Raw genomic sequence first — 24,403 nt, 5'->3', positions numbered from 1 at the left:
GCTAACCAAGTCCAGCAGAGTGGTTGGGACACCTGTGCCCTTTAAGGCCTTCCATACTATGACTCCGACAACTGAATCAAATGCAGCCTTAAGATTGACATACACCATGTGCAGGGGCTTCTTGAACTTGTGATGTACCTCCAGCCACAAGCAGGGGGCCAAAATGGCATCTAACATGGTGTAGCAAGGCATGCACTCACTGCTGTGGTGCCTCTTACTGGTCATCCAGGAATTAGCTTATCCCAGCCTCAAAGCACCTCCTGCTGGCCAATGTCTCCCTAACAGGTACCTGTTTCCTGGTCAGTCTCCACCACTTACCATACTTCTGACCCCATGTCCCTCACCAGCCTGTGGTGGCCCTTCTCCTGGGGAGTGCCCGTGGCAGTACCCCCACACTCAGGGGTCCTCCCCTCCCTAGGGAACCCCTAATCCTCTAATCCCACCTCACCTGCTGCCAGTCTTCATCTAGCCCCTTCCCCCAGAGGTGAATTGCAGTCTGAAATAGCCACTCATCATTGGCCAGGGGGTTGGACCTGCTGCCTCTTTCTTCCCTGGCTGCCTCCCCACAGCCCTTGTACTTCCTCTGGCCCTGACAGCAAGGCCTCTGCCTGGGGGTTTGCCAGGCTAGAGCTCCCCCAGTTCCTCCTGCCCTTCCCCAGCACTGCACTGTCCAAGATACCCTTTTCACTTTCAGGTAGTCAGAAAGGTTGGAGAGAGACTGACTACCCCTTCTGATCTGCTCTCTTTTATACCAGCTTGGCAAGCCCTGATTAGCTGCCTCCTGCCTCTTCCTAATTGGCTGTCAGCCTCAGCCCCCTCCAAGGGCTGGCTTTGAACCCTTTCTGAACCAGAGTGGGGGGACCGCCCTGCCACACGTGGACCTGTTCCTCATAAGTCCTGACTGTTGGAGGCAACACTTCCGATGTAGCAGGGGCTCCAAACACACCAGCAGAACATGCGCAAACACCTATCCTGGCATGGACAACAAGGCGATCGGCCTGTAGTTCTTTCATTCCAATTCTCATTCAGCATACACTACCATTGAAACCCAGGGGAGATTTTCCTGAATGAGAATTTAACCCAAGATCATAGTATGTAAAAAGACATATAGTAAAGTCCAAAAAGCAATTAAAAGTAGTGTACAGTATGACACTTCTACTTGAAGTCTCCTGCCAGTTTTTCAGGTTTACGAACATAGTTTCCCCTATTTCATAATGTTTCCCATTCCATTCTTGCCATATAAAAGACCCACACGAACAAAACTAGGAAGTGACTGACTGATTATACAATGACACTGACTGTACAGAAAGCACTGTCAAATATCAAAAATAAACACTGAAAATCTAGAATAAAATATGTCTTCAAATCTTTTTCGGTTTCATAATCTTAAGTGTTCCTTGTAACAATAGGTAAAAAGCGTTCAGGCAGAAGTGTGATTTTTTTTAAAAAGAATTGTCCCTTTAAATGATTATTTGTTAACAGACCATCTGATAGAAAACTACAGTATAGTGATTTCTAGCAGGAGGCTAGAAATGGAAGCTAATATGACATCTTTCATGCAGAATCTTTTTACAGCTTTTGGTGCATTTTTCAGTGGCAGCTTTGATTTAGTGAGGGAAATCTCACTGCCAATAAATGGTTCTGACAGACAGCTGTAGAAATGCCATGTTAGGCAGAGAACGAACAACCTTAAAAAAAAACCTGTAGAATTGCAGCTACAAGGGGAGGCAACTGAAAAACGTTTTGTTGATGAGCCTGTAACATATATTGCAAGGAAAGAAAGTGTGATGTAGGGAGAGAGTTGCTATTTTCAAGCAGGGATTTACAGTGCTAGCATTTCTGACTATGTCATTTTATCTGTGTCTGCTGGTTTGTATGGGTGCTGGATGGCCTGCCTCAGCATGCAACATGGCAGTCATGCCCCAGGATATTGATCAGTAGTAAAAGTGTGAACATAAATCTGATGTTTTCTCTAAAGGGGGTCATAACACTCAATTTTGATCTCAGTAGAAATATGCTCTCTCATCAAAGGATTGTTGCAATAGTAAATGTCAGGAACCTTTCTCTTGTGTGGGAAATACAATTTTTATTATGTGCAAGAATACAGAAAATGAGTGGACTTCTTAATGCACATATTGTTGGTGCTAAATAGATGTAAATATGGTATACAATTGCACTAGTGTATTGCTTATTGTCAAGCTTATAAGAAGAGTGTTATTGGGATTCTGACCCGGAAAAGAATATGATGTGAGAAGCTGTGAGAATGTGAGAAGCTGCTTCTACGAAAAAGTTGTTTAGTATAAAGATTATGGGTGCTTCAGTGACTTGAAATCAATTGGAGCCTGGGTGCATCTTTAGGTGCCTAAATACCTATACAAATCTGGCCCTAAATGCCTAAGTCGCTTTTGAAAATGGGACTTTAGTCCCATGTCACTTAGGATCTTCTGAGATTTTTACCCAAGGAGCTGTTGTGAATATGGGAGTATGGGCATGTGCTCATAGCAGAAATATTATTGTGTGTATGGTAATCTCTTCATATACAGTAAATCCAAATATTATATTTTGTCCAGTTAATTTAATCTAGTTAATTTTTCCATTATAGATGGAATCATTTTTAATTGTGAATTTATAACCATTTATTTTCTCAACTTGATTCCAAAAAAGCAGATTAAAGGCCTCATACAAGTTCAGTGATACAACGTGGCATTTGTCATCTGGTCTACTTTGTCCTTTTGTAGTACAGCTGGAGTTTGTTTCAGTAACTGGGTATAAAAGATATTTCTGTACTAGTTAAAGGCACACCTGGGAAAATTGGAAAAGAATTATATAGAAAAACTAGAGTTTGGAACTAACCTGCTCTTGAATCCATTACTCATTCAAGTCCCATATTACTCACGTCAATACAGGGTTTTAGGATCGAGTCCTTTAAGTTTTGGTCTGATTACAGAGTCCTTACTCATGCGAGAGGTCATTACACGGTAGTTCCATTGGGCCGAATAGTGAGGTTCTCACTCATTTTTACATGGATACTCATCATATAAGCATCCATTGACTTTAATGGGAACTGTCTGAGACATGACAAAAAATCAGAGTGAGTCCCTCAGCAGTCACATGTAGAGAGATCATGTGCTCCTGAAAACCAGGAATGTCACTGGGCAAGTCTACATGACAATGCTACATCAGCGCAGCTGCATCCATGCACTGTAACGTGTCTGGTGAAGACATGCTATTCTGAGGGGAGAGCGCTCTCCCATCAGCATAATTACTCCACCTCGGCGAGAAGTGGAAGTGTGCACAGCGCAAAACCTGCGTCACTCAGTGGGGATGGGGGGCTTTTTCACACCCCTATATCGACTTAGGCTGTAGTGTAGACCTTCTCACTGTTTTCAGATCTGTGTCTGTGTCCTTCTCATGGTTCAAAGCCCTGCTTATCTCAGCTGGGGTGGAGACAGTGCAACAGGTCTAGTTAAGGAGTTTGTTCCAAAGTATCTCCAAGTATACAGAGTTCAGTTCTGCTCTGCCATTGTTAAAAGGCCCTGTTGGAAGGGGAGATTTTGGAATTGGGCCATAATTCCCCTTTGTGCCATTGCAAATCTTCCCTCTATCAAGGTTTGAGTTTGTCCACTCTGAGTAGTCATTTGTAACCTTTTTATTGTAGTTATTGTATAAGAAAAATAATATTTCCCCCTGCAAAGATATGTCAGGCTATAAATAATTCTTTTTTAAAAGTTCATTGCTTGACATTTGAAAGTAATAAAAACATTTTCATTAATATTAGATTTTGTAAAACCTTTTCTTTTACACAACCTAAATAACCACATTTGGGAAAAGATTAGTCATATTTCTGGTAGTACCAAAGAAAAATATTCTATTTCTCTCTGTCTAAACTTTTTAATTCTATTGTCTGAAACAACTTACCTCCATCACTGATCATTTCTAAATCAAGTTTGGGTGTTTTTCTAAAATATATGTACTAGGAATTATTTTGGGGAAGTTTTATGGTCTGTGTTTTATGGAGGTCTGACTAAATTACACAGTGGTCCTTTCTGGCCTTGGAATCTGTGAACCTCTGAGTCTGCTGCCCAACATATCAGGTACTGTATATTTAGTAGACTGTACGGCCCAGTGTATGTCCTGTACAGATGTGCCCCAAGTAATTTTTAATAAAAAAGTAAACTGCAATAGAACAACAGCTAGAGTGAGACACTAGCAATGAGGCAGTTACAAAACATTGTCAATCTGTTGATTCAGAATTACTCTTGTGAAGTTTGCATAAAGTCATGGTGAGGCATGTTCCCTTAGTTTAATCAGGCATAAAGGGACAAAATTTTCTGTTATAAGCAGACAACAGGTCATCAGAAATGAAGGTGCCTCTTTTGCACACATGCACGTTTCTGTGCACAAACATGATTTGCATGTACACCTATGGAATTGCAAGTACACAGTTACTCTGTTTTACCTATGTTGTAATGTTACCCGCACAATTTAGGACTCCACCCCTACACTACCTCATGGGTACTCAGGTCATAATGTTGGGCTGCCACCCCTACCTGTCCTCATGGGTACTCAGAGCATAAGGGACTCAACTTTAGCTCTCTGTGGGCTCATGGCTCTATCCCTTTGTGGGCTCAGGACTAACATCCATTCCCATTAGACTCAGGGCTCAATGGGTCTGTGAGGTCTTTTTCCAGTGAAAGAGCCTTCACACAGTGAATATCTTTAAACATGTACAAATATTTATTAACAATTAGCTGCCAATCAAGAGAATACACATGCCAAGCATCTTCTGCTCACCACTCCTAATTAAGACAGATGTCTCCCAAAGGCCAGTCAGGGTCATGTCGTCTGGGCTCTGGCTTCTGCACAGTCTAGTCATGCAGGGGTTAAAAATCCTAGTAGCTTTGTCTTGAGCTATATCCCGGGATAAAGTTCCAGAGCTTGTTTTCTGATCCTCATTATATAGTTAAAATAAGGCTCTCTCTTATCTATGCCTGAGCCAGTTATTTTTCTTAAAACATGGCTATGCAAAAAATACTAACCAATTATTTTCACTATACAGGGGTTCACATGCCTAAGACCCCCTCGTCATTAGCTTTTGTATTTTTCAAAGGTAGTAAAAAGTTCTCAAGTTTCTCTTATCTTTATGGTTCATTAGTGGGATACACTGGCAACAGCAAAACCTCATATTTTTTATTATGAGAACGAAGCTGCAGAAACTCAAGGTTAGCTTGTCCATTCTCTCTCATTCTCATGACTTTGTGAATATATATCTATCCCTATTAGTAATGCTGCAGCTGCTACTTTTCTATCTGTCTGCCTACATCAAGGCCAAATTTTTCTGACTCTGTAGTTTTTGTTTCCAACTTATGGTTGCTGAGCATACAAGATGGCTGCAGGTTATGCTAAGTCTGTGGTCATGTCAAGTCAAGGCCTCTCACTACAGGAAGGACACAAAGAAGGGCTATGCAGCAGTGGAATTCTCCAGAGAATTCTGTCTGATATATCCACCGTTTGCTGAACCCTTTTAAAGGGTGTCTGAACTTGTGGAGAGCACATTCTGGAGAAGGCACTCGGCCACACCTTGAAAGGGCTTGGTGTGGATTCATCCCTGTACCAGGCCAGCTCTACTGACGTTGCTAACCAGGAGCTTCAACTGCCCTCTTCATTGTGATTGTGGCTGTCCCTGCATTAGGATTTTGGGAGGAGATGTGACTTATGCCTTTTCAGCCATTTTGCACACTCATGCATAGCCAGCTGTGATTTGGCCCTGTGTTTGAAATGTTGTTTACATTGGACATACTGGAACAAATTAATCCCTGGTGTAATACCATTGACTTCAGTAGAGGCATCAGTTTGGCCCACTCTCTCTTGTCAACATCAGTAAGGGAGTAACATTTAAAAACAATAAAATAGGTACTGTTTCCGGAGGGCTTAGACATAATCTCTGTTTTATGCTCTGCTGGTGCACACCAAGCAGAGGAAACCCATTTTAACCAAACCCAGTTCCAGTGCTGCATTGACTTAAAGAGCAGTATGCAAAGCAGTAAATAGAAAAGTGACATTAATGTCAAGCATCATTAGAAATGAAAGCCAACAAAAAAAATACATGTTTGCCAACTGGAAAATAAAATGTATTTTAAAACATCGAAGAGGTTATTGCAGGCAGTGGAGAGTAGAAAAAAATTAAAACTATTAAAATGCAATTCACAGTGTAATTTAAATGTAGTGTTGCAATCTACAAGTACCAAATTGAGCAATTTAACTAAAGAAGCACGTAAGTGTTACATTATTGTGATTTTTTTTGTTGTGATTTGCTAAAACTAATACAGCCTAATACTGCTGTCAATTATCCTGGTGTAAATCTGGAGTAACTGAATGTAGTAAAGTTAGAGTGGTGTAAAACTCAGATAAAAGACAGCAGAATCAGACCTATAATGGGGACATCATTCTCAGGTAATATATGTTTTGATTTGCATTTTATTTTTCTCTGAAGTCCAATTTCTTTGAATTCACCCTCACTGTAAAAGGTTGACAATGGCTTATGCTTGTGTCATCATCATACATGTCTTTCCAATGTTTCATATATGTTTATAGTGACAAAGGTAGATGAATAAAGAAAATAATACATTTTCTGTATGCATCGTAATCACATGCCTTAAATGCACCCTATGTCAGCTGGAATCCTGGGTTTCATTTCTGCAACACAGTAAACGGATATGTCTACAAGATTTCCCATTACCATTTAAAAAACATTTGTTCATTATGAGCCTGAGTAGGAAAAAAAGAAAGTATTACTTCCCCCTCCCCCTTAGGCAAGAACTATCTTTGAACTGTTCTTATTCAAAGAACAAGTTTGTACTTTTGGCGCCGTTCCCAGAGCATTGCATACTTGGTGATGTGTCAGGCACTGCCCCTTGGGGAAGAGGGGGACTGAATCACAGCATTTAATTCTTAATGATTGTTCTGCATGGTCAAGAGGACACAGAGGCAGCCAATGCTCTTTATTTATTGCTTACTGTTATAGCTATTGGCAACCAGCCTTTTTAATTTAGTCATCAATACTCAATGCCTTTAATCTATTACTTTAAATCCAGTACAAAATTAAGTACTAGCAAATGAGCATCTGCTAAACAGAAACAGTGAAAGGTAGATGTGGTTTGAAGCAGTATAGTTGAATGAATATAGTTACTTGCAGAATGGACTTCTGAGTAAGGACTGCAGGGTGAATGCTCTCTTTACCAGGTTTGCTACTTTATTGGGAGGGCATTTCTCAGAGCCTCTGACAAAATGTCTAGCCTAATGTTTGTATAGACCCACAGGAGTTTGAGATAGATGAGTCCTTTTAGATAATCCCATCCTTCTCTCTGTCAATGCAAGATAGTTCTCTAAAGTACATACTCTAGTGCTTTGTCCAGTATGGATGTAAGAGTCACATGCAATGGGGTTTCCACGACTCCTCGGGAGGCTGTTTCAGGCCTGGTGCATCTCACTGTTTCTCCTGATTATTTCCGTTTTACTTTTCGCTCAGTGGCTGCCAATTATACCCTAATGCACAAAATAATTCTTCTCCATTCTTGGTGGTGTTCAAATATTTGTAGCTGGTTATCACTTTGCCCCCTTAGTCATCACTTAGCCACACTATATCTGTTCAGCTCTTTCAATCATGTCTCACACGTCAGTCATTCCAGATCCTTGATCAGTTTTGCTCTTTGCTGAACTCCTTCCAGTTTGTCAATATATTTCTGGCAATGCGGTGCCCACAATGGAATGCAATATTCCAAGTGTAGTGTCACCAGAGCTGTAATGACTAGGACCATTAGCTCCCTGCTCCATAAGGCGATATTTAGCAGACTCTAAGCTACTTTCTTTAGAAGGTCACTATGTTGGCAGGAAGATAATTTTTCATTTTAGAATTACAGTCACTAGGGACAAGACTGTGTCCAGCCACTTCATAGATGTGCAAAGGAGAAAGAGGGCACCTGTGGGGAAGAGTACAGTGGCAGTCCTTGCACTCACAGTACTGTTATCAACCCTATCTTCTCCAATGGAGGCAGGAAGGGGCAGGCCCATAGCCCCAATCCTCCTACCCTTCTGCAGCACTCAGAAGAGCTGCCTGTTCAGCATAGAGGGAGCATATTTTGTATGCTGTCCAAGGGAGGCACAACAGCTGCACTCCACATTTGATATTCACAGATCCTGATGGGGCTGGGCCCCTCACCACTGTTCTTCACTTGAAGCTGGAGTTATAAGAACAGGTTGATCCTCTCTAGTCCAGCACCCTCGGGACCTGACCAGGGCCAAACCAGAGAATTTGCCAAACCACAGGAGGCACTATTGTAGGGAGTGGGTTTCTTTTTATTTTATCTCGCTGAGGCGAATAAACTGAACAATGCTTGCTGCTTAGCCAAGGCTTACCAGCTCTCTTCATAACAAAGTGTTAATGTTGTTACACAATTTTACAGTATTGGCACAAGGAAATAAGTAGATACAGCATAAAAAACATAAAATAAAGTCATTGCAGACCGTGGATGTTGCCGGACCAGAGAGAGCTAAACTAGAGAAGTTCACCCTGTGCCACTCCAGAGCTAGATTTTATACTATTACTACTAGTAGTAGTAGTAACTCCTAGCTCTTACATAGTGCTTTTCATCCATAGATCTCAAAGTTACAGATGAGTACCACTGTCCTCATTTTACAGATTGGGATATGTATTCCAAGTAATTGCATAAATATATTTTTGCTGGGATTTCATCTAACGGTATTGGCTTGTTAAAAATAGTGCCCATCTACACATTGTTTAAAGTAAGGTTGTTACAACTCAGTATGGTCATCTCCATGTGGATGGGATCAAAGTGTGTTACAAGTAGGTTAAAAACAACATGCTTGATGCTAATTATTTACTACAAAGGTCAGTCCCTGGCTTTTAAGTCAGTAGGTGGAGTGCATAAAAACAGGTAACATATTTCCCCACCTGTGTTAGAATATCTTGTAGACACAGACTGAAGCAAGCTTCTTCTAGTTCTGTATCTGTTTGACTAAATGAATATGCAATTAGTATTGTGTCACTATTCCTTTGCCACAACACACATTAAAATGTGACCACCTCTGCCTGACATTTAGTACATCTACTAGGGTTTTACAGATTATATTAAAAAAGTGAAGTGGGGTCAAATACAACAGCTGTGCATGTGTAAAAGTGTTATCTCTTGGAATCTGGATCACAATTGCTATCACCTTGTCTTCTCTTTGCTCTTGTCAAAATCTTGTCCTGACATTGAAAGAGCTTCTCTATTAGATGAGAGCTGCACTTTTTGCAGCACTTCAAATAACATTATTGCAAATCCTTTTTCTCTAGTTCTCATCAGTATATTTATTTTGAATGGGTCCTCTTTTGTATGCAAATATGGTATTATAAAGTCTTTCACATGATTGCAATGAAGCCATTGTTTTCCCAATATCCCTTCTTGCTGTAGTGAATTTAGATATCTCAGTTTGGAGCCCTTAAGAAAAGTATAGCAGCTTAATTCAAAATATATTATGATCAGTAAAAGCAGTATTGACTACAATACAGGAGATTTAGTGTTTCTCATCAAAATTAAAACTGAAAAGATTTAACAAAATATATGTGTTTTTTAAAAGTTCCAAAACATACCTTCAATTCCTCCTGGAGCTTTTTGCCTGCAGATTAAGAAGAGATCCCTGCATCAGTTTGCATATGGTTAACATCTGGAAAGTTATCTCCAAAACACAGAGATTAAAAATGAATTGGGTTTTTTAATGAAAGTTTAGGTTCTGCAGAAGCTGATAGCTGTCACTTGGGAAGGTTTCCCAGTCTCCTTGGTTGAGCAGAATTTTCAGTTCATGTTGTTTACATTTCTCTTTTCTTAGATATCGTAGAAATATCCAGTCCATTGAAGGTTTGCAAGATACTGTCTGTATTTCTCTCTTTTAAAATAGTTTCCTTTGCCATGAATCAGAGGAAGTGCATCAGAATGTGGTGAGGCCAGCTGTCCAGTCCAGTTGCAGACCTTGAGTTCTATTTACTCACTCCATGTCAGTGTTCACACCTTCCAGTGGGTCTAGCATTTCTGGAAGCACTTCAGCCATGAATTTTACCTTATTGCCCAATTTCACATACTTGGGCATCTCCACAATGCAGATATTCTGTGTGCCCAGCTTACTAAATTGCTGATCAAGGCCCTGATTGAGGACAGTATTTGCTTAAGTTCATCCCTAGTTAACACAGCCCTTAAGCACATGCTTAAAGCTTAAAGTGTTTAAACTTCCTTAACACGTGTCCTGCAATGTCACTTGCTTAAGTGGACCTTAACTGCATTCCTACATGCTGTCCTGAATAGGGGTGCTTCCCTGAATCAGGTTCCAACACATGTAAGTCTTTCATTTTACATTCTAGGACTGTTACTTTATGTTGGTGAGAGATGGAGGGGTTTGAAGTAATTTACTCTTGCTGGAAGCATACCCACTTTTCCATTTCACTCACCCCCTTTGTCCTATCTTCTACACTTCTCTTCTTACAGACCTAAATTCTTTTTATAAATGTCACCAACATCAGATATGACCTCCAGGAAAACTTCTGTCAGGGAGTAACATGTGCTGTTACTTCCCATCAGCAGGAGACTAGCTAACTGGGTCCATGCATGTCACAGAATGACCCTTTGTCCATGTTCTTCAGGAAACCTGCAGTACTTCCTTTTGTTCTTAATGTGTTTCTCAGATAGTTTGCTCTTTCCACTACTTCTCTGACTTGGAATGTTCATGGATGGTTTATTTAACAGCTCTTCCTGGGCTGTTAAACATTCCAGAAGCTGCAACACTGTTAAGCTGAGGCGATACACAGGGCTTTATTTATTTAGCAGTTTTATACTCTTTTTGTTACCTTTATATCAAAGATGAAAATTAAAATTAGGCTACAACTATGTCACAATTTATTCATCTATCCTATTAGTAGTTTCTTTATTATTTATGTCTCTGTACATTTGCCTGGCATGCTATAAAGGGTAAAAAAAAGGATACAAAGCTAAAGGAAAGTTGAGTGAAACTGTTTGTTAATAGGTAAGTGAAACTGAAGGTATTCCTTAGGAAAGTTAATAATTTCAGACTTCTTAAAAAAATCAATTGAATGAATAGAATGCTGGCCACTATAAAATGTAGTAAGGTTGTGAGCTGTCAGTCTGAATCTCTGTGTCCTTGATTGCCCTGAATGAAATAACTTAATGTACACACTACTCCAACCAGCGATGCCTTGGGAATCTCAGGGCTACCACAGAGAGTGCTTGTAAATAACAGCTCCAAAGGCTGACATTTATAACAAACAAGAATTGGTAGGCACTCTGCAGCCAGGCAAATAGTTCAGTATGGTCTGATCACAACATTTAGGGTCAGCTTTCTTCCCAGATGAGGAAAGGGGCAGCTATTCACCTTGCCACATGAACTCTGCTAAATATAGCCTCACAAAAACATGATCAGGCTGCTAACAAACCATCATAACTTTTCCCCCAATCCACTGCCTTCCTCTCTTTGACAGGTTCCCCTCTCACAATTTCTGATCCAAAATTGCCTACATTTTAAATTCAGCAGTATTTCAATGTAATTTTTAAATGCATCTTGACTTTGCAAATCAGACTGTAAAGATATTTAGTTTCAACAAAAATAATCCTCTTTAAAATTTGGGCTGTATTTGAATCCATTTTTGCCCTATATTTATCTTTGTAACAAAATCACTCCAGGGTTAAGGATATGGTATTTGGTATGCCACTTTTATTTTGTTCTTTCCTCCTATTCCCTTTTAAAAAATGAAGTAAACCTTCCTTGGCATTTTGCTGTCTAACACTACAACTGTAGCCAATTAAATTAAGTTTCCTGAGTACCTACAAGGTCCCAGGTAGATGCTGTTTCACAAAACACATTGGTTTAAATGAGACTGAGTCAGATAGATGTCAAGAACTTACCAAATTTGCAAGAAAAACAAGTGTCTTGATAAATGTTATATTGGCTCATATGCAAGGTTTAGTTTGCTTGCAATATTTTCCCTATTGCATTCATAAAGCTGGGATGAAATGCACAGAGTAAATACATCGTTCCATATGTCTGCCATAAAATCCCAGTGGAAGGAAAATGCTTACGTGAGTTCTGCTAAAGGTTTTAGAAGTCCTGAATTATTAAGAGCTTGACTGGTAATTAAAACATACAGTACATAGTCTGCTATAAACATGTGAAAAATATTACAGAAGCTACTTGAATCCATCTACGCATGCATAAGAAACAAATTACTCCAAATATCCTCAATATTATTAGATGTGAACACCTATGTTTTTGTAATTGGGTCTGAGCTTCTCATGCACATAATAGTTATGTAGCACAGGGATGGGCATATTGTAAGTATCAAGAAGTGCTAATCTAAACAGAAATTATAATGAAGTCAGAGATGTCAATGACAATTAGCTGTGTCATGAATATTCATTTCATATTCACTCTGTACAATGAATATTAGTATATGATTGAATAGTGCTGCAAGAAATGGAGAGATAACTAACAGTCAAGTGGTAATTAATGCGATCTTTCCTGAGTAGTACAGCACTTGTCAAGCGGCATGTGGGCAAGAGCAGTGACTGGAAAGTTAACATTCAAAATACAACTAGTCATACTGTGTTTGGCAGCAGGCCTCTATTACAAAAGTCTGCAGGAATGCTATTTTTAAAAAAGGAGAAACAAATCAAAGCTTCATACAAGTGTTTTTTACCATGTGCAGTAATAATTCTAGAAAAGCTCACTTCACAGGTTCAGGCTACATTACAGCCACCATGATGTACCACATGTAATTCAAGCAAGCAAAGGTCTGCTGTTACTCCAAGAACAGTCTCAGGGATTCCAGAGTAGCCCTTGTATTGCTTACTTCCCAAGGTGTTGACCTATTAATGTGTTCCTGCAAGGTGAAAGGAGGGGCTCGCCCGAATAGAATTGTCAGGGTTTACCAAGGATCTCCCTGTGCCCTTCAGGAAAGTCTCCAGAACAGAATAGGTCTGTTCCCCTGGGAGGAAACAGATACAGCCTTCTGCTCAAAGGACTGACACCCAGGCAGTACTTTCCCAAAACAAAATGTTTTCTTTATTTAGTGTAACCAATCTTTCCTAATACAATTAATCTAAACCTAAATTAAAACATAAATCCCTTATCACAGGTATACAAGTTAAAGTGATTATGTTCTACACATGGTGATCAGTCATATGCAGGACACTGACAGCAATCTTAATAAACTCTAAACTTTATGCATAGTAACATAAACCTACACATCACTGCTTCTGCTGTTACCCTATGGTTGTTTCTGGTACTTCTTCTGATTCCTTTGTTCTGTTAGGTTTCTTCTGATCTTCTTCTAGTTCTCCTTCTTCTTCTCCTGCTCCTGACTTTTGCTTGCTTGCTCTCTGTCTTTTATTCAATTTTTGGCCTGTTCTGATTGGCTTGGTTAGTATACCTATCCTCCAATGACCTTCACACCCTCTCTTTTTGGTCCATACTTATAGATTTATCATTTATGATTAGTCTAACTGTCAATCAAAACTGTTACACAACAAGTCTTAGTATTATGAAATGCTTACTATGACGATCTGGGGACCCTCAGCTACTATTGGACTCAGTATGCCTGACTGACCCTTCCTTTCAGTTTTGGAGTGACCTTTACCTAACCTCAGTCCATACTCTGCCTACCAACACACTAGCCATAGCCTAACCTGCTTAAACTACTAATTCACTGCCCTGGGCTGTGTGCCAACATTGTATGCATACTTAAATTATCAAACTTTTAAACTATAAACAATCACCTTATTTCTTTAGTATATTCTTATTTGTTAATGTATGCACCTTAATGTTATGGTCTATCGTGGACACCCCATTTCTTAACAATTTAGTTAATTTTATTTCAGTTCTTTCTCTATTTTCAGCAATGTTTTCAGTGCTGTGCTTAAAAATCAAAATAGAGCAGCTCAAAATCCTTTTGTATCACTACCATGAACCAAACAGTGGGGGAGAGAGAAATATGTTCACATGAAATAACTCCCCCAACACACAGATGTTTCTATGTGTCTATGATTTCCAACAAACTTTGGACAAATGTACTGTTTCAGGAAAAGCATGCATATTCAGGATAGCACTTACGCACATGCTTATGTCCCATTGAAGTCAATGGAACTGAAGCAAATGGCAGCTGGTTTAAAACAAACAAAAGAAGTACTTCTTCACACAGTGCACAGTCAAACTGTGGAACTCATTGCTAGATGATGTTGTGAAGGCCAAAAGTATAACTGGGTTCAAAAAAGAATTAGATAAGTTCAGGGAGAATAGGTCCATCAATGACTATCAGCCAAGATGATCAGGGATGCAATCCCATGCTCTGGTTTTTTCTAAGCCTAATTGCCAAATGTTGGGACGGGACAATAGGAAACGGATTACTTGATAATTTTGATGAACTTGATGATTGCCCTGTACTATTCATTCCCTGTGAAGCATCTGGCATTGGCCATTCTCAGATGACACAATACTGGGCTAGATGGAGCATTGGTCTGACCCATTGTGGCCATTCTTATGTTCTTATGTTTCCTGATTCAGGCCCTACACTGGAGAGGCATCCATGACCATGAAGGTACACAGCACTCCTTGCAAGTTGTATGCTTTATTTAAGTGACTTTATTCTATTTTGGAGGCCCCCTATGATTGATAGTATTCCCCAGCAACTTTATAAGTGCCCTCCCAAAAGTTTAACCCTCAGTCATTGTTAACATCTTGTCAAACATGCATCAGTAGACATTAATATTAATAAGCACGTGCTAAGTATATAATTCACTGCTGAAACCCACAGAACCCTACCACAGTACAATAACATGGTCTTTCCTGGGTGTGAGTGCGTACTTACCATGATTTTAAAAGAAGCACCACAGAGTTAACCTTGAAGTCTTCTACAGAAGGAGCTTCATATGGAAATCTTCTATTCAGATTACAAAACAAAACAGAAAAATATGGAGAAATCTGGAAGTTATTTCTAGAGGCAGTACATTTTTAATAAATAATATATGAAAACAGATGAGGCAAATGTATTCCGACTAGCTCTCCCATCCCTCACTAATACATGTCTAATACCCCTCTTCACGGGTACTGATTCAACCAGTATGTGAAGGAATTAAAATAACATTAACTTTAATATATGTGGTTGAATGGAAAGAGAATACTATAATGTAATTATGTTTTGATTGTAATAAAACAATTCTTTCTACTAAAGAAACTTCTGTAATTATGAGTCAAATCTTCATTAAGTCTATATTAATTAAAACCAAGTTTATTCTTTATAATTTGCTCTTACTCTGTTCTGGAAATATATGTTTAAAATTATAATCAATCAATGAAAAAAAAAGTCCTGGTGTATCGTGAGTCTGTGTGTTAGGTCGGGGCTCACCAGACAATGGTCTCATTGACAGTACAGTGTTAATATGTATCTGGTTTGGGGCCAATCAGAAAAGTTTTAGAATTTGGCCCTTTATTTTGTCACCTTCTCTTTGTACAACATTACAAGATTAATATTGTATGAGAACACAGGAGGAGTGCTAGGAGAGAATGGAAAGGGGTAGGGATAAGTAATATTAAAGCACATCTCTCATGGACTCTTGAAGGGAGCCCCTACACTTCTTCCTTTCCCCCTGTCTGTTGTTTCCTCTTATTGTACTTATCTCACAATCAGTATAGATAAAGGTGTGGGCTTTTAAAAACTTTTTTTTACCAGTAAGTGTACTATTAATTTCATTCTTGCTGAGGGAAAAGGTGAAAGGAAAGTAATTGCACCCACTCGGATTTAGACTGAACACTCTGGGACAGGGAGTCTATCTTCATTTGTTAGGAAACATGCCATGACTGTATCATGATATAAGAAGCTATAAGAGAGAAACCAGCTTGAGTTCATTTTAGAAGGCATTTCGAAAATTAATTATCACACAGGAAACCAGGGCTAAGGAAATTTGATCAAAATTTGTCATTGATCTGATGATTTATTGGGGGGGGGCCCTATTCTGGTTTTCACAGCCAGAATCTGTATTTGGGGGGCTTGTGGACAACAGCACCAGCAGACATTATTACTGACCTAGAATGTATCTGGGAGCACTGAGATAACACAGGCCTGAGCAGCAGCTGCAACCCTCTTTGAAAGGGCGAAATTTCCAGTCCCCAGGGCCAGCCTTGCTCTGCTGACTAATATAGAAGGTCAGGGTATAGCTCCTTTTTGGTGCTGAGTGTTGCTGTAAATACTAAACATTCAAATCCATGCACACTCAGAGTTCAAGTGAACCAAGATTGCATCTTCTTCTTGATCAGGTGCTCAAGGAGAGGGGGAAAGAGCATTTTGAACCCTTTTCTTCAACCTCTTGCAAGCCCATGCAAGGATAGCCTCAATCTAGCTCTTGATTTATCATCTGTCCTTCAAGTATGAAGGACCAATACTAAGTACGTATATCAAATGTAGCCATGTGTACAGCAGCAATTGAGAAATAACTGGAAAACAGACATGTTTTAAGCTTAACCTTAAAATTCTGAGAGAATCACTTGAGTAGCTATCGGTTAGGAGGACATTCAACCCTTGGAGACAAGTGGAAAAAAATGTTCTGTACATGGAGATTGCATGTGATACAGATGGTAGAAGAAGCAAACAGTCTGACCTGGAGTGCAAAGCCTGAATAGGAACATAATCCTGCTTCAAAATGCTTACAATACAACCCTATGAAGCCATGTAATGTACAAAGAATGTGTGGAGATGAGTAATTTGCATTAGAGCCCAGAAGTGCTGCATGTAAAAAATGAGCACAAAGAAATGTTTGATTGCCAGATACCTGTCTTGCTCTGCCCACCCATAAATGATAGGCAAACCATTGCTTTTAGATAATATTGAAATAATAGTTATAGGTATGACTTGGAACCTTCAATGGGTTCACAGTTGTAGGAGAGGACTTAGAGTCTTTTCTGAACTTGTGTGGCCCCATCAACAGCAAATTGCAGTCCCTATACTCTTTGGAGCTTAGGGACATCTCCGTTCTTATTCCACTGTGGCACCTGACACCCCAAAGGGGATGGGTATGAGTTGTGGCCAGTAATCTGCTCCCCAGACACTGGTCAGAATCACTAGTATCACAGCAGCTCTCAGAAAGGCAGTCCACCCAGTCTGCATGATGAAAAACAACCAGTAAAACAGCAAGGGCTGATGTAGTGAAACAGCATCTCAGTTATTGCATGTCCAACCATGGCCACTGCTAAAGTTCACCATCTGACAATAGGTAACAAAGAACATGCCAATGGATAGACCTGTTAGGTGCCTCATCTGCAGGGGCACAGAGATAGTTGGCCAAACAAAGAAGCATTAGGGTACCGTGTGCAATAATGCATGGCCACAAACTCAGTAGGTTGCCGTGGAACAGTGTAATAAGAAAAAGATAGTTGCATGATCAAAATCTCAGTGCAGTGTTGTCTGGGTTTCCTCCCCACTCTGAACCGTGGGGTACAGGTGTGGGGACCTGCATGAAAGACCCCTTAAGCTTATTTCTACCAGCTTAGGTTAAAACTTCCCCAAGGCACAAATCCTTTCCTTGTTCTTGGACGGTATTGCTGCCACCACCAAGTGATTTAGACAGAAAATCAGGAAAAAGGGTCACGTGGAGTCTCTGTTTCCCCAAAATATTACCCCAAGCCCCTTCACCACCTTTCCTGGGGAGGCTTGAGAATCATCTAATAACCAATTGGTTACAATGTGAGCACACACCAAACTCCTTGGTTTTTAGGACATTGGAAATCAATCAGGTTCTTAAAAGAAGAATGTTATTTTTAAAAAAAGTAAAAGAATCACACCTGCAAAATCAGGATGGAAGGTAACTTTAGAGAGTAAATAAAAAGATTTAAAACACAGAGGATTTCTCTCTGATTCTGCTTTCTAGTTACAAAACAGAAATTAAATTACCTCTTAGCATAGGGAAAATTCACAAGCTAAAACAAAAGATAATCTAGCACATTTCCTGGCCTTACTTACAATTTTTGTAATCTTAGATTCTCATTTCAGGTAAGTTTTCAGGAGATGTTTTTCCAGAGAAGGAACAAACAAAGAGAGCACAAACAAAACCTCTCCCCTCCCCCCACAGGTTTGAAAGTATCTTCTTCCCCCATTGGTCCTTCTGGTCAGTTGCCAACTAGGTTAATTGAATGGATTAACCCCTTACAGGTAAGGCAATTCAGTACAGCTGCCCTGTGTATATTTATGACAACTGTACATACACCTCTGTCCCCAACAGCCAGCATCAGCAAATTGGCAAGCCAAAAGTTGGCAAGAAAATCATAAATGGCCATTGTGGAAATCTAGTAATCACACGCCCTGAATCAGAGACAGCTCCAATATTGCCTATTGTTTTGTGCCACCATCATTGCCAAAGCATGACGTAAGATTTCAGAAATGTCTACACTCTTTTCTTAACTGCCACATTTACAGGCATTCCCTACCTTTCCTTTGAAGAACTGCAATTCCAGTCATCTTTGTCAGCCTGTCTTGGATTGACTGCCCTTGTCGTAAATCTTGCTAGCTAGTCACAGCCACTATTTTGAACGACAGCTACTACCCAGTGCTGTTTACATTTGCAACAATGCAAGTACTCTCTTCCACTTTACTTGCTTCGTGATGCCAGTTCGGCACTCTGCTTTTTTTGCACTTTTATATGGGATTATTCATTTTTCCTTGCTACTTTGGGAGTACAAGACTACTTCAGAATAATGTTAGTCCAGTCAGCCATGCGTGTGTGGGAGAGGATTGCTCTGCAAAGTTCCAAAAGAAACTCAGAATCTGATGTAAAGAAAATGTATGGTTAGAAACTTCCAGTTCATTTAACTCCCTTTTCTGTGTATGATTTGCCAGGATTTTATGCAAACTTTGGGGGAACTATTAACAAATAAGGATGTGTTAAACAACTTGTATTCTTCTAGTTGGAAAGATATCTTGAAATCCACAAGGGAAAAGAGCAATGCAGAATGAGGGCTATCATCAGCAATGGAAGCGATTAGAAAGTAAAGGTTTGTTTCAGAGAATGGTGATGGTTAACATATACTGTGTCAGGCTATCTTACAAGCAGAAAAAAAATAACTCCAATGTAGTATGAGAGTCAGGCATATTTATGATTATAAGTTTTTACAGTTTTTCCCACACCTTACACAGTTCGCTGAAATAATGGTCAAAGAAAATAAAATATCAAAAATTAAGGCTTGCTAAGAAAAGATGTAGGGTTTGTGGCATTTTAACCATGGATAAGTCTGTTTCAGTTCTGAGCAGAACACTCTTAGCACAGCTGGAGATAATTCTGAAAGTGCAAGTGAGTCTTTGTCAGTTGTCCTTTTTCAATATAGTGTCACATCCCCAAAGGGCCTCAGCAAACTGCAACACCTCAGCTTTCTAACTAAAGGTCTTGAGCATGAAAGTAAAGGAGCCCATGCTCTCCTCTGCTTCCATGGTCAAGAAAGAGGGAGGTGCAGAAAGAGGAGAGCCAGCTCTGTTTTATGCTACTGAGTTGTAGCTGTAAGCTCTAGCTTTGTAGGTGGGTAGAGAGTGAAGCAAGAGATACTACCCCCCCTCCACTGAGCACAGTGGCATAATTTATTCAAGAGATAGTAGTTTTCCTTTCATATTATGGAATACCCCTGTATGAGACTATGAGGTTCAAAAGAGAGGTAGCCCTTAGAATAATAGAATATCATAGAATCATAGAATATCAGGGTTGGGAGGGACCTCAGGAGGTCATCTAGTCCAACCCCCTGCTCAAAAGCAGGATCTCCAACTAAATCATCCCAGCCAGGGCTTTGTCAAGCCTGACCTTAAAAACCTCTAAGGAAGGAGATTCTACCACCTCCCTAGGTAACCCAATCCAGTGCTTCACCACCCTCCTAGTAAAAAAGTTTTTCCTAATATCCAACCTAAACCTCTCCCACTGCAACTTGAGACCATTACTCCTTGTTCTGTCATCAGCTACCACTGGGAACAGTCTAGAACCATCCTTTTTGGAACCCCCTTTCAGGTAGTTGAAAGCAGCTATCAAATTCCCCCTCAGTTTTCTCTTCTGCAGACTAAAATAATCCCAGTTCCCTCAGCTTCTCCTCATAAGTCATGTTCTCCAGCCCCCAATCATTTTTGTTGCCCTCCACTGGACTCTTTCCAATTTTTCCACATCCTTCTTGTAGTGTGGGGCCCCAAACTGGACACAGGATTCCAGATGAGGCCTCACCAATGCCGAATAGAGGGAAATGATCACATCCCTTGATCTGCTGGCAAAGCTCCTACTTATATAGCCCAAAATGCCCTTAGCCTTCTTGGCAACAAGGGCACACTGCTGACTCATATCCAGCTTCTCATTCACTGTAACGCCTAGGTCCTTTTCTGCAGAACTGCTGCCTAGCCACTCAGTCCCTAGTCTGTAGCAGTGCATGGGATTCTGCCATCCTAAGTACAGGACTCTGCACTTGTCCTTGTTGAACCTCATCAGATTTCTTTTGGCCCAATCCTCTAATTTGTCTAGGTCCCTCTGTATCGTATCCCTACCCTCCAGCATATCTACCACTCCTCCCAGTTTAGTGTCATCCCTTGTTCATAGAAGGGCTGACATCACATGCTGAAGGAATCACACTATAAAGGAAAAGAATGATTCCAGCTTGGGGAGTCCCATCTTCCTATTCCTCCCGTAGCATTTGTGATTACATCTAAAATAAAAAAATTAATTAAATTTATAAAAAATAACAAAAGATTAGTACAGAGATCCAGATAGGGCCATTCCGTAATAATGTTTTAAAAAGCTACAAGAAGCACTGGAAGAAGTTTCACAGATAACTGCAATGGACACTTTTCCCAGCACCTGCCCAGGAGGCAGCAGCTCCTGAGGCAGAATAAGCTCACAGAGGAAATGGAAATTGCTTCTCTTGACAGAAATGGGGATCTTTGAAACAAGACACTACCCAGCCTTGATGCTTGGAACAAATAGACCTAGTACCCTTGCTTGTTGAAAAGAAGCAAGCATTTTTTCTGTTTGAATGACTTTATTCTGTTAGGTTCTTGCATTTGAGACCCTCCAACAGCGTGGGGATGGTTGTTCTACATCAAATAGGGAAAATTGGGACTATAACAGGGTTCAAAAAAGAACTAAATAAGTTAATGGAAGATAGGTCCTTCAATGGCTATTAGCCAGGATGGGCAGGGATGGTATCCCTAGCCTCTGTTTGCCAGAAGCTGGGAGTGGGCAACAGGGAATGGATCACTTGATGATTACCTGTTCTGTTCATTCCCTCTGGGGCACCTGGCATTGGCCATTGTCGGAAGACAGGATACTGGGCTAGAGGGACTTTTGGTCGGACCCAGTATGGCCGTTCTTATGTTCTGATGGTATTCTTAACTGTCTTAAAAGTGATATATAATTATACAATTTATTAGATACAGATCTATGTGGCCTAAGGGAGGGTATCCCTCAATCAACAAGTCTGCCAGTGGTGGCACAAAAAGTGTAAAATGTATGTACAGATATTAAGTAAATTTGAAATGATAAAAACTGGATACATAACATAAACTCTATAATTGTATGCTTTTGACATTGCCATATTGTAACCTGAGATCCCCAAATAGGGGTTAAATGTAGAATGTATGATGTGGAGGAGGAATGCAACAGTGTGATCCTTTAAGGCTACTATATTATTGTAAATTGAGAATGCCTGGTTTTTGATTTAGTGAAATTCAGCAAAATAATAGTTTAATGAATGAAATAATGCACGGAATTAGTGTGTAGAGAAGAATTAGCATGTAGTGTGTTTTAGACTCCCTGCTAATAAAACAATATTAAATCTTCTTCTGTGAATATGCTTGGGAATGCCTTAACAAAAAGTAATACAAAGCACATTAAAATATTTATTAGGTATAGCAAACTACAAGTACCCATGTACCATGTTAAACATATCATTGAATTAAAATGCCATAAGTGTCCACTGTAAACACCAGCACCCAAAGGTGCTTACTGCTGTATCTACGTTGCATGTGTCTTTCAGTCTTTTTGGCAGCTCGTTCTGTTCAAGAGGTGATTTGGAAAGAGATTGTTTTGGGAAGAGGACGATGACCAATTGTTCCAGTGATGATTTAGAAATGAAAACAACAATAACTCTGCAGAAATATGACAACAAATATGATGATTGGTTTTGTGTCAGTCAATTTAAAACCACATGAAGTGTGTTCTGAACTTCTGGCTGCTGAAAGCACAGAGACTTCAAAGTTGCCATGCTCTGAAGCTAGACATCTGGCATGGAAAGGAAAACTCCAGGATTTTGAAGCCTTGATAGATCAACAAGATTTGAATGATCAGACTGAAACTGTAGCATCCACATGACCGCCTTTAAGGTATTTTGTTGAAGTCTTTACAAATCACACAAGTGGAAGGTGTGTACCACTGCAGAAATTCATATCCTTCCCTGTGCTAGAGAGGCTTTCAAAAGTTATAATGTCTGAGGCAACTCTCCAACTGAAATCAATGTCATTGTCAGATAACACTGTTTTGTGTCATATTGGTAGAATATAGCTGAGAATGGCAGAGAGTAATTGCCTGCAAAATTTAGAAAACCTGACTAATTAGCAATTCAACTCAATGAATCAACTGGGTGTGTTGTGAAGGTGTGTTTCCGCTGCCTCTGTTGAAGAAGACTTGTTGTTCAGTAAGGCTGTGCCAGAATGCACAATAGGACGATGGTTACTTAAGATGCAGCAAGAAGCAGTCAAAGATTATCACACTGCATCGATGTGTTGTATTGTGATTCGCATAGACAATACCAATGTGATGAGAGATGAGAACAATGGCTTGGTTACATATATTCAAACCATCATACTTAGTGCCTTATGGCATTTATGTTTAACACTCCCAATCTCTTGCTGCTAAGAAAATCCAGGGAGACCTGAACCAAGTCCTTCATAATGCAAATAAACTAATAATAATGCTAATATTTGGCTCTTTAGTAGAAAACTTCACTGAAGGCTGTATTCACAACCATTTGCATTGCTTTGTGGTGACACAAGTTCTCTTCAACAGTAATTCCTCTTTCACAGTGACTGGTAAAGTGATAACTAGACTCTTTGAATTTTCTTCAATAATCAGCAGTCTCCCCTTGCTAATGCAATCAGTCTTGGGTGGCATGCTTAGCCTGACTTTCTGACAACTTTGGGTGCCTGACCAAGCTGAATTCTTTTGTCCCAAGTGGAATATATATGTTCTGTTCGTGCCTCTGAAAAAGATTTGGGGGTCGTGGTAGATAATAAGCTGAATATGACCTCCCAGTGTGATGCTGCAGCCAAAAGAGCTACAATGATCCTGGAATGCATAAACAGGAGAATCTCGTATTGAAGAAGAGAGGTTGTTTTACATCTGTATTTGGTACTGGTGTGACTACTGCTGGAATATTGTGTCCATTGCTGGCACTCACAATTCAAAAAAGTTGTTGATAAAATGGAGAGGGGTGAGAGAAGAGCCACAAGAATGATTAAAGGATTAGAAAACATGCTTTGTAGTGATAGACTCAAATAGCTCAATCATTTAGATTAACAAAGAGAAGGTTAAATGGTGACTTAATTACAGTCTATAAGTATATATGTGGAAGAAAGACTTAACAATCAGTTCTTCAATCTAGCAGAAAACGTATAATACAATACAATGGCTGGACATTGAAGAGGGACAAATTCAGACTGGAAATAAGGCATATATTTTTAATGGTGAGAATAATTAACCATGGAAAAATTTACCACCATCATTGACAAATGTTAAATCAAGATTGGCTGTTTTTCTAAAATATATGCTCTAGGAGCTATTTTGGGGAAGTTTTATGGCCTGTGTTATACATGAGGTCTGACTAGAAGATGACGGTTGGGTTTTTTTCCATATCTTGCACGCTGACCTGGCCAAGATGGCAGACTACTGTAGCAGTTGGCGCCTCAAACCAAGTGTGACCAAGATGTTTTTGAACATCTTGCACCTCCACAATGCAAGTGCTAAGTGGGAGTTAGACATCTTCCTCAATGGCAAACAACTGAAACGTGAAGCAAAACCATCGTGCCACACTGGACTGCTCTTTGATTTACTGTGACCATCTAAAACACATGGCTACCAAACTCAGGACCAGGAATAAGTAATCAGCATATTAGCTGGTTCGATATGGGGCGCAGGTGCACAGACACGTCACACATCGGCTCTGGCATTGCGCTATTCCTCAGCAGAATATCTGTGTGGTGTCGTTCGCCTCACACTAAATTGCTCAACATCAGATTGAACGACCATCTGCATCATCACAGACACCTAGCGCCACACACTTA

At 39.9% G+C, this 24,403-nt stretch overlaps 1 protein-coding gene across 16 annotated transcripts in view; it reads left to right on the top strand.

The window, feature by feature from the left end:
• The window catches only part of TAFA5 (TAFA chemokine like family member 5), a 592,535-nt gene that overhangs the window by 528,468 nt on the left and 39,664 nt on the right, over positions 1-24,403 (top strand). Inside the window, exon 5 of one of the 16 annotated variants that reach the window (XM_073328347.1) lies at positions 22,102-22,120. The exons of the other annotated variants lie outside the window; for them this stretch is intronic. The gene's annotated coding sequence lies outside the window, so the exon portion shown is untranslated. Of the gene's footprint in view, positions 1-22,101; positions 22,121-24,403 lie in introns of those variants that run through there. 16 annotated transcript variants of the gene reach the window in all.

The sequence above is a fragment of the Lepidochelys kempii genome, chromosome 1 (assembly GCF_965140265.1).
Source record: "Lepidochelys kempii isolate rLepKem1 chromosome 1, rLepKem1.hap2, whole genome shotgun sequence".
Lineage (NCBI taxonomy): Eukaryota > Metazoa > Chordata > Testudines > Cheloniidae > Lepidochelys > Lepidochelys kempii.
The sequence above is the reverse complement of the archived record's forward strand: the minus strand, read 5'-3'. Positions and strand labels throughout refer to the sequence as shown.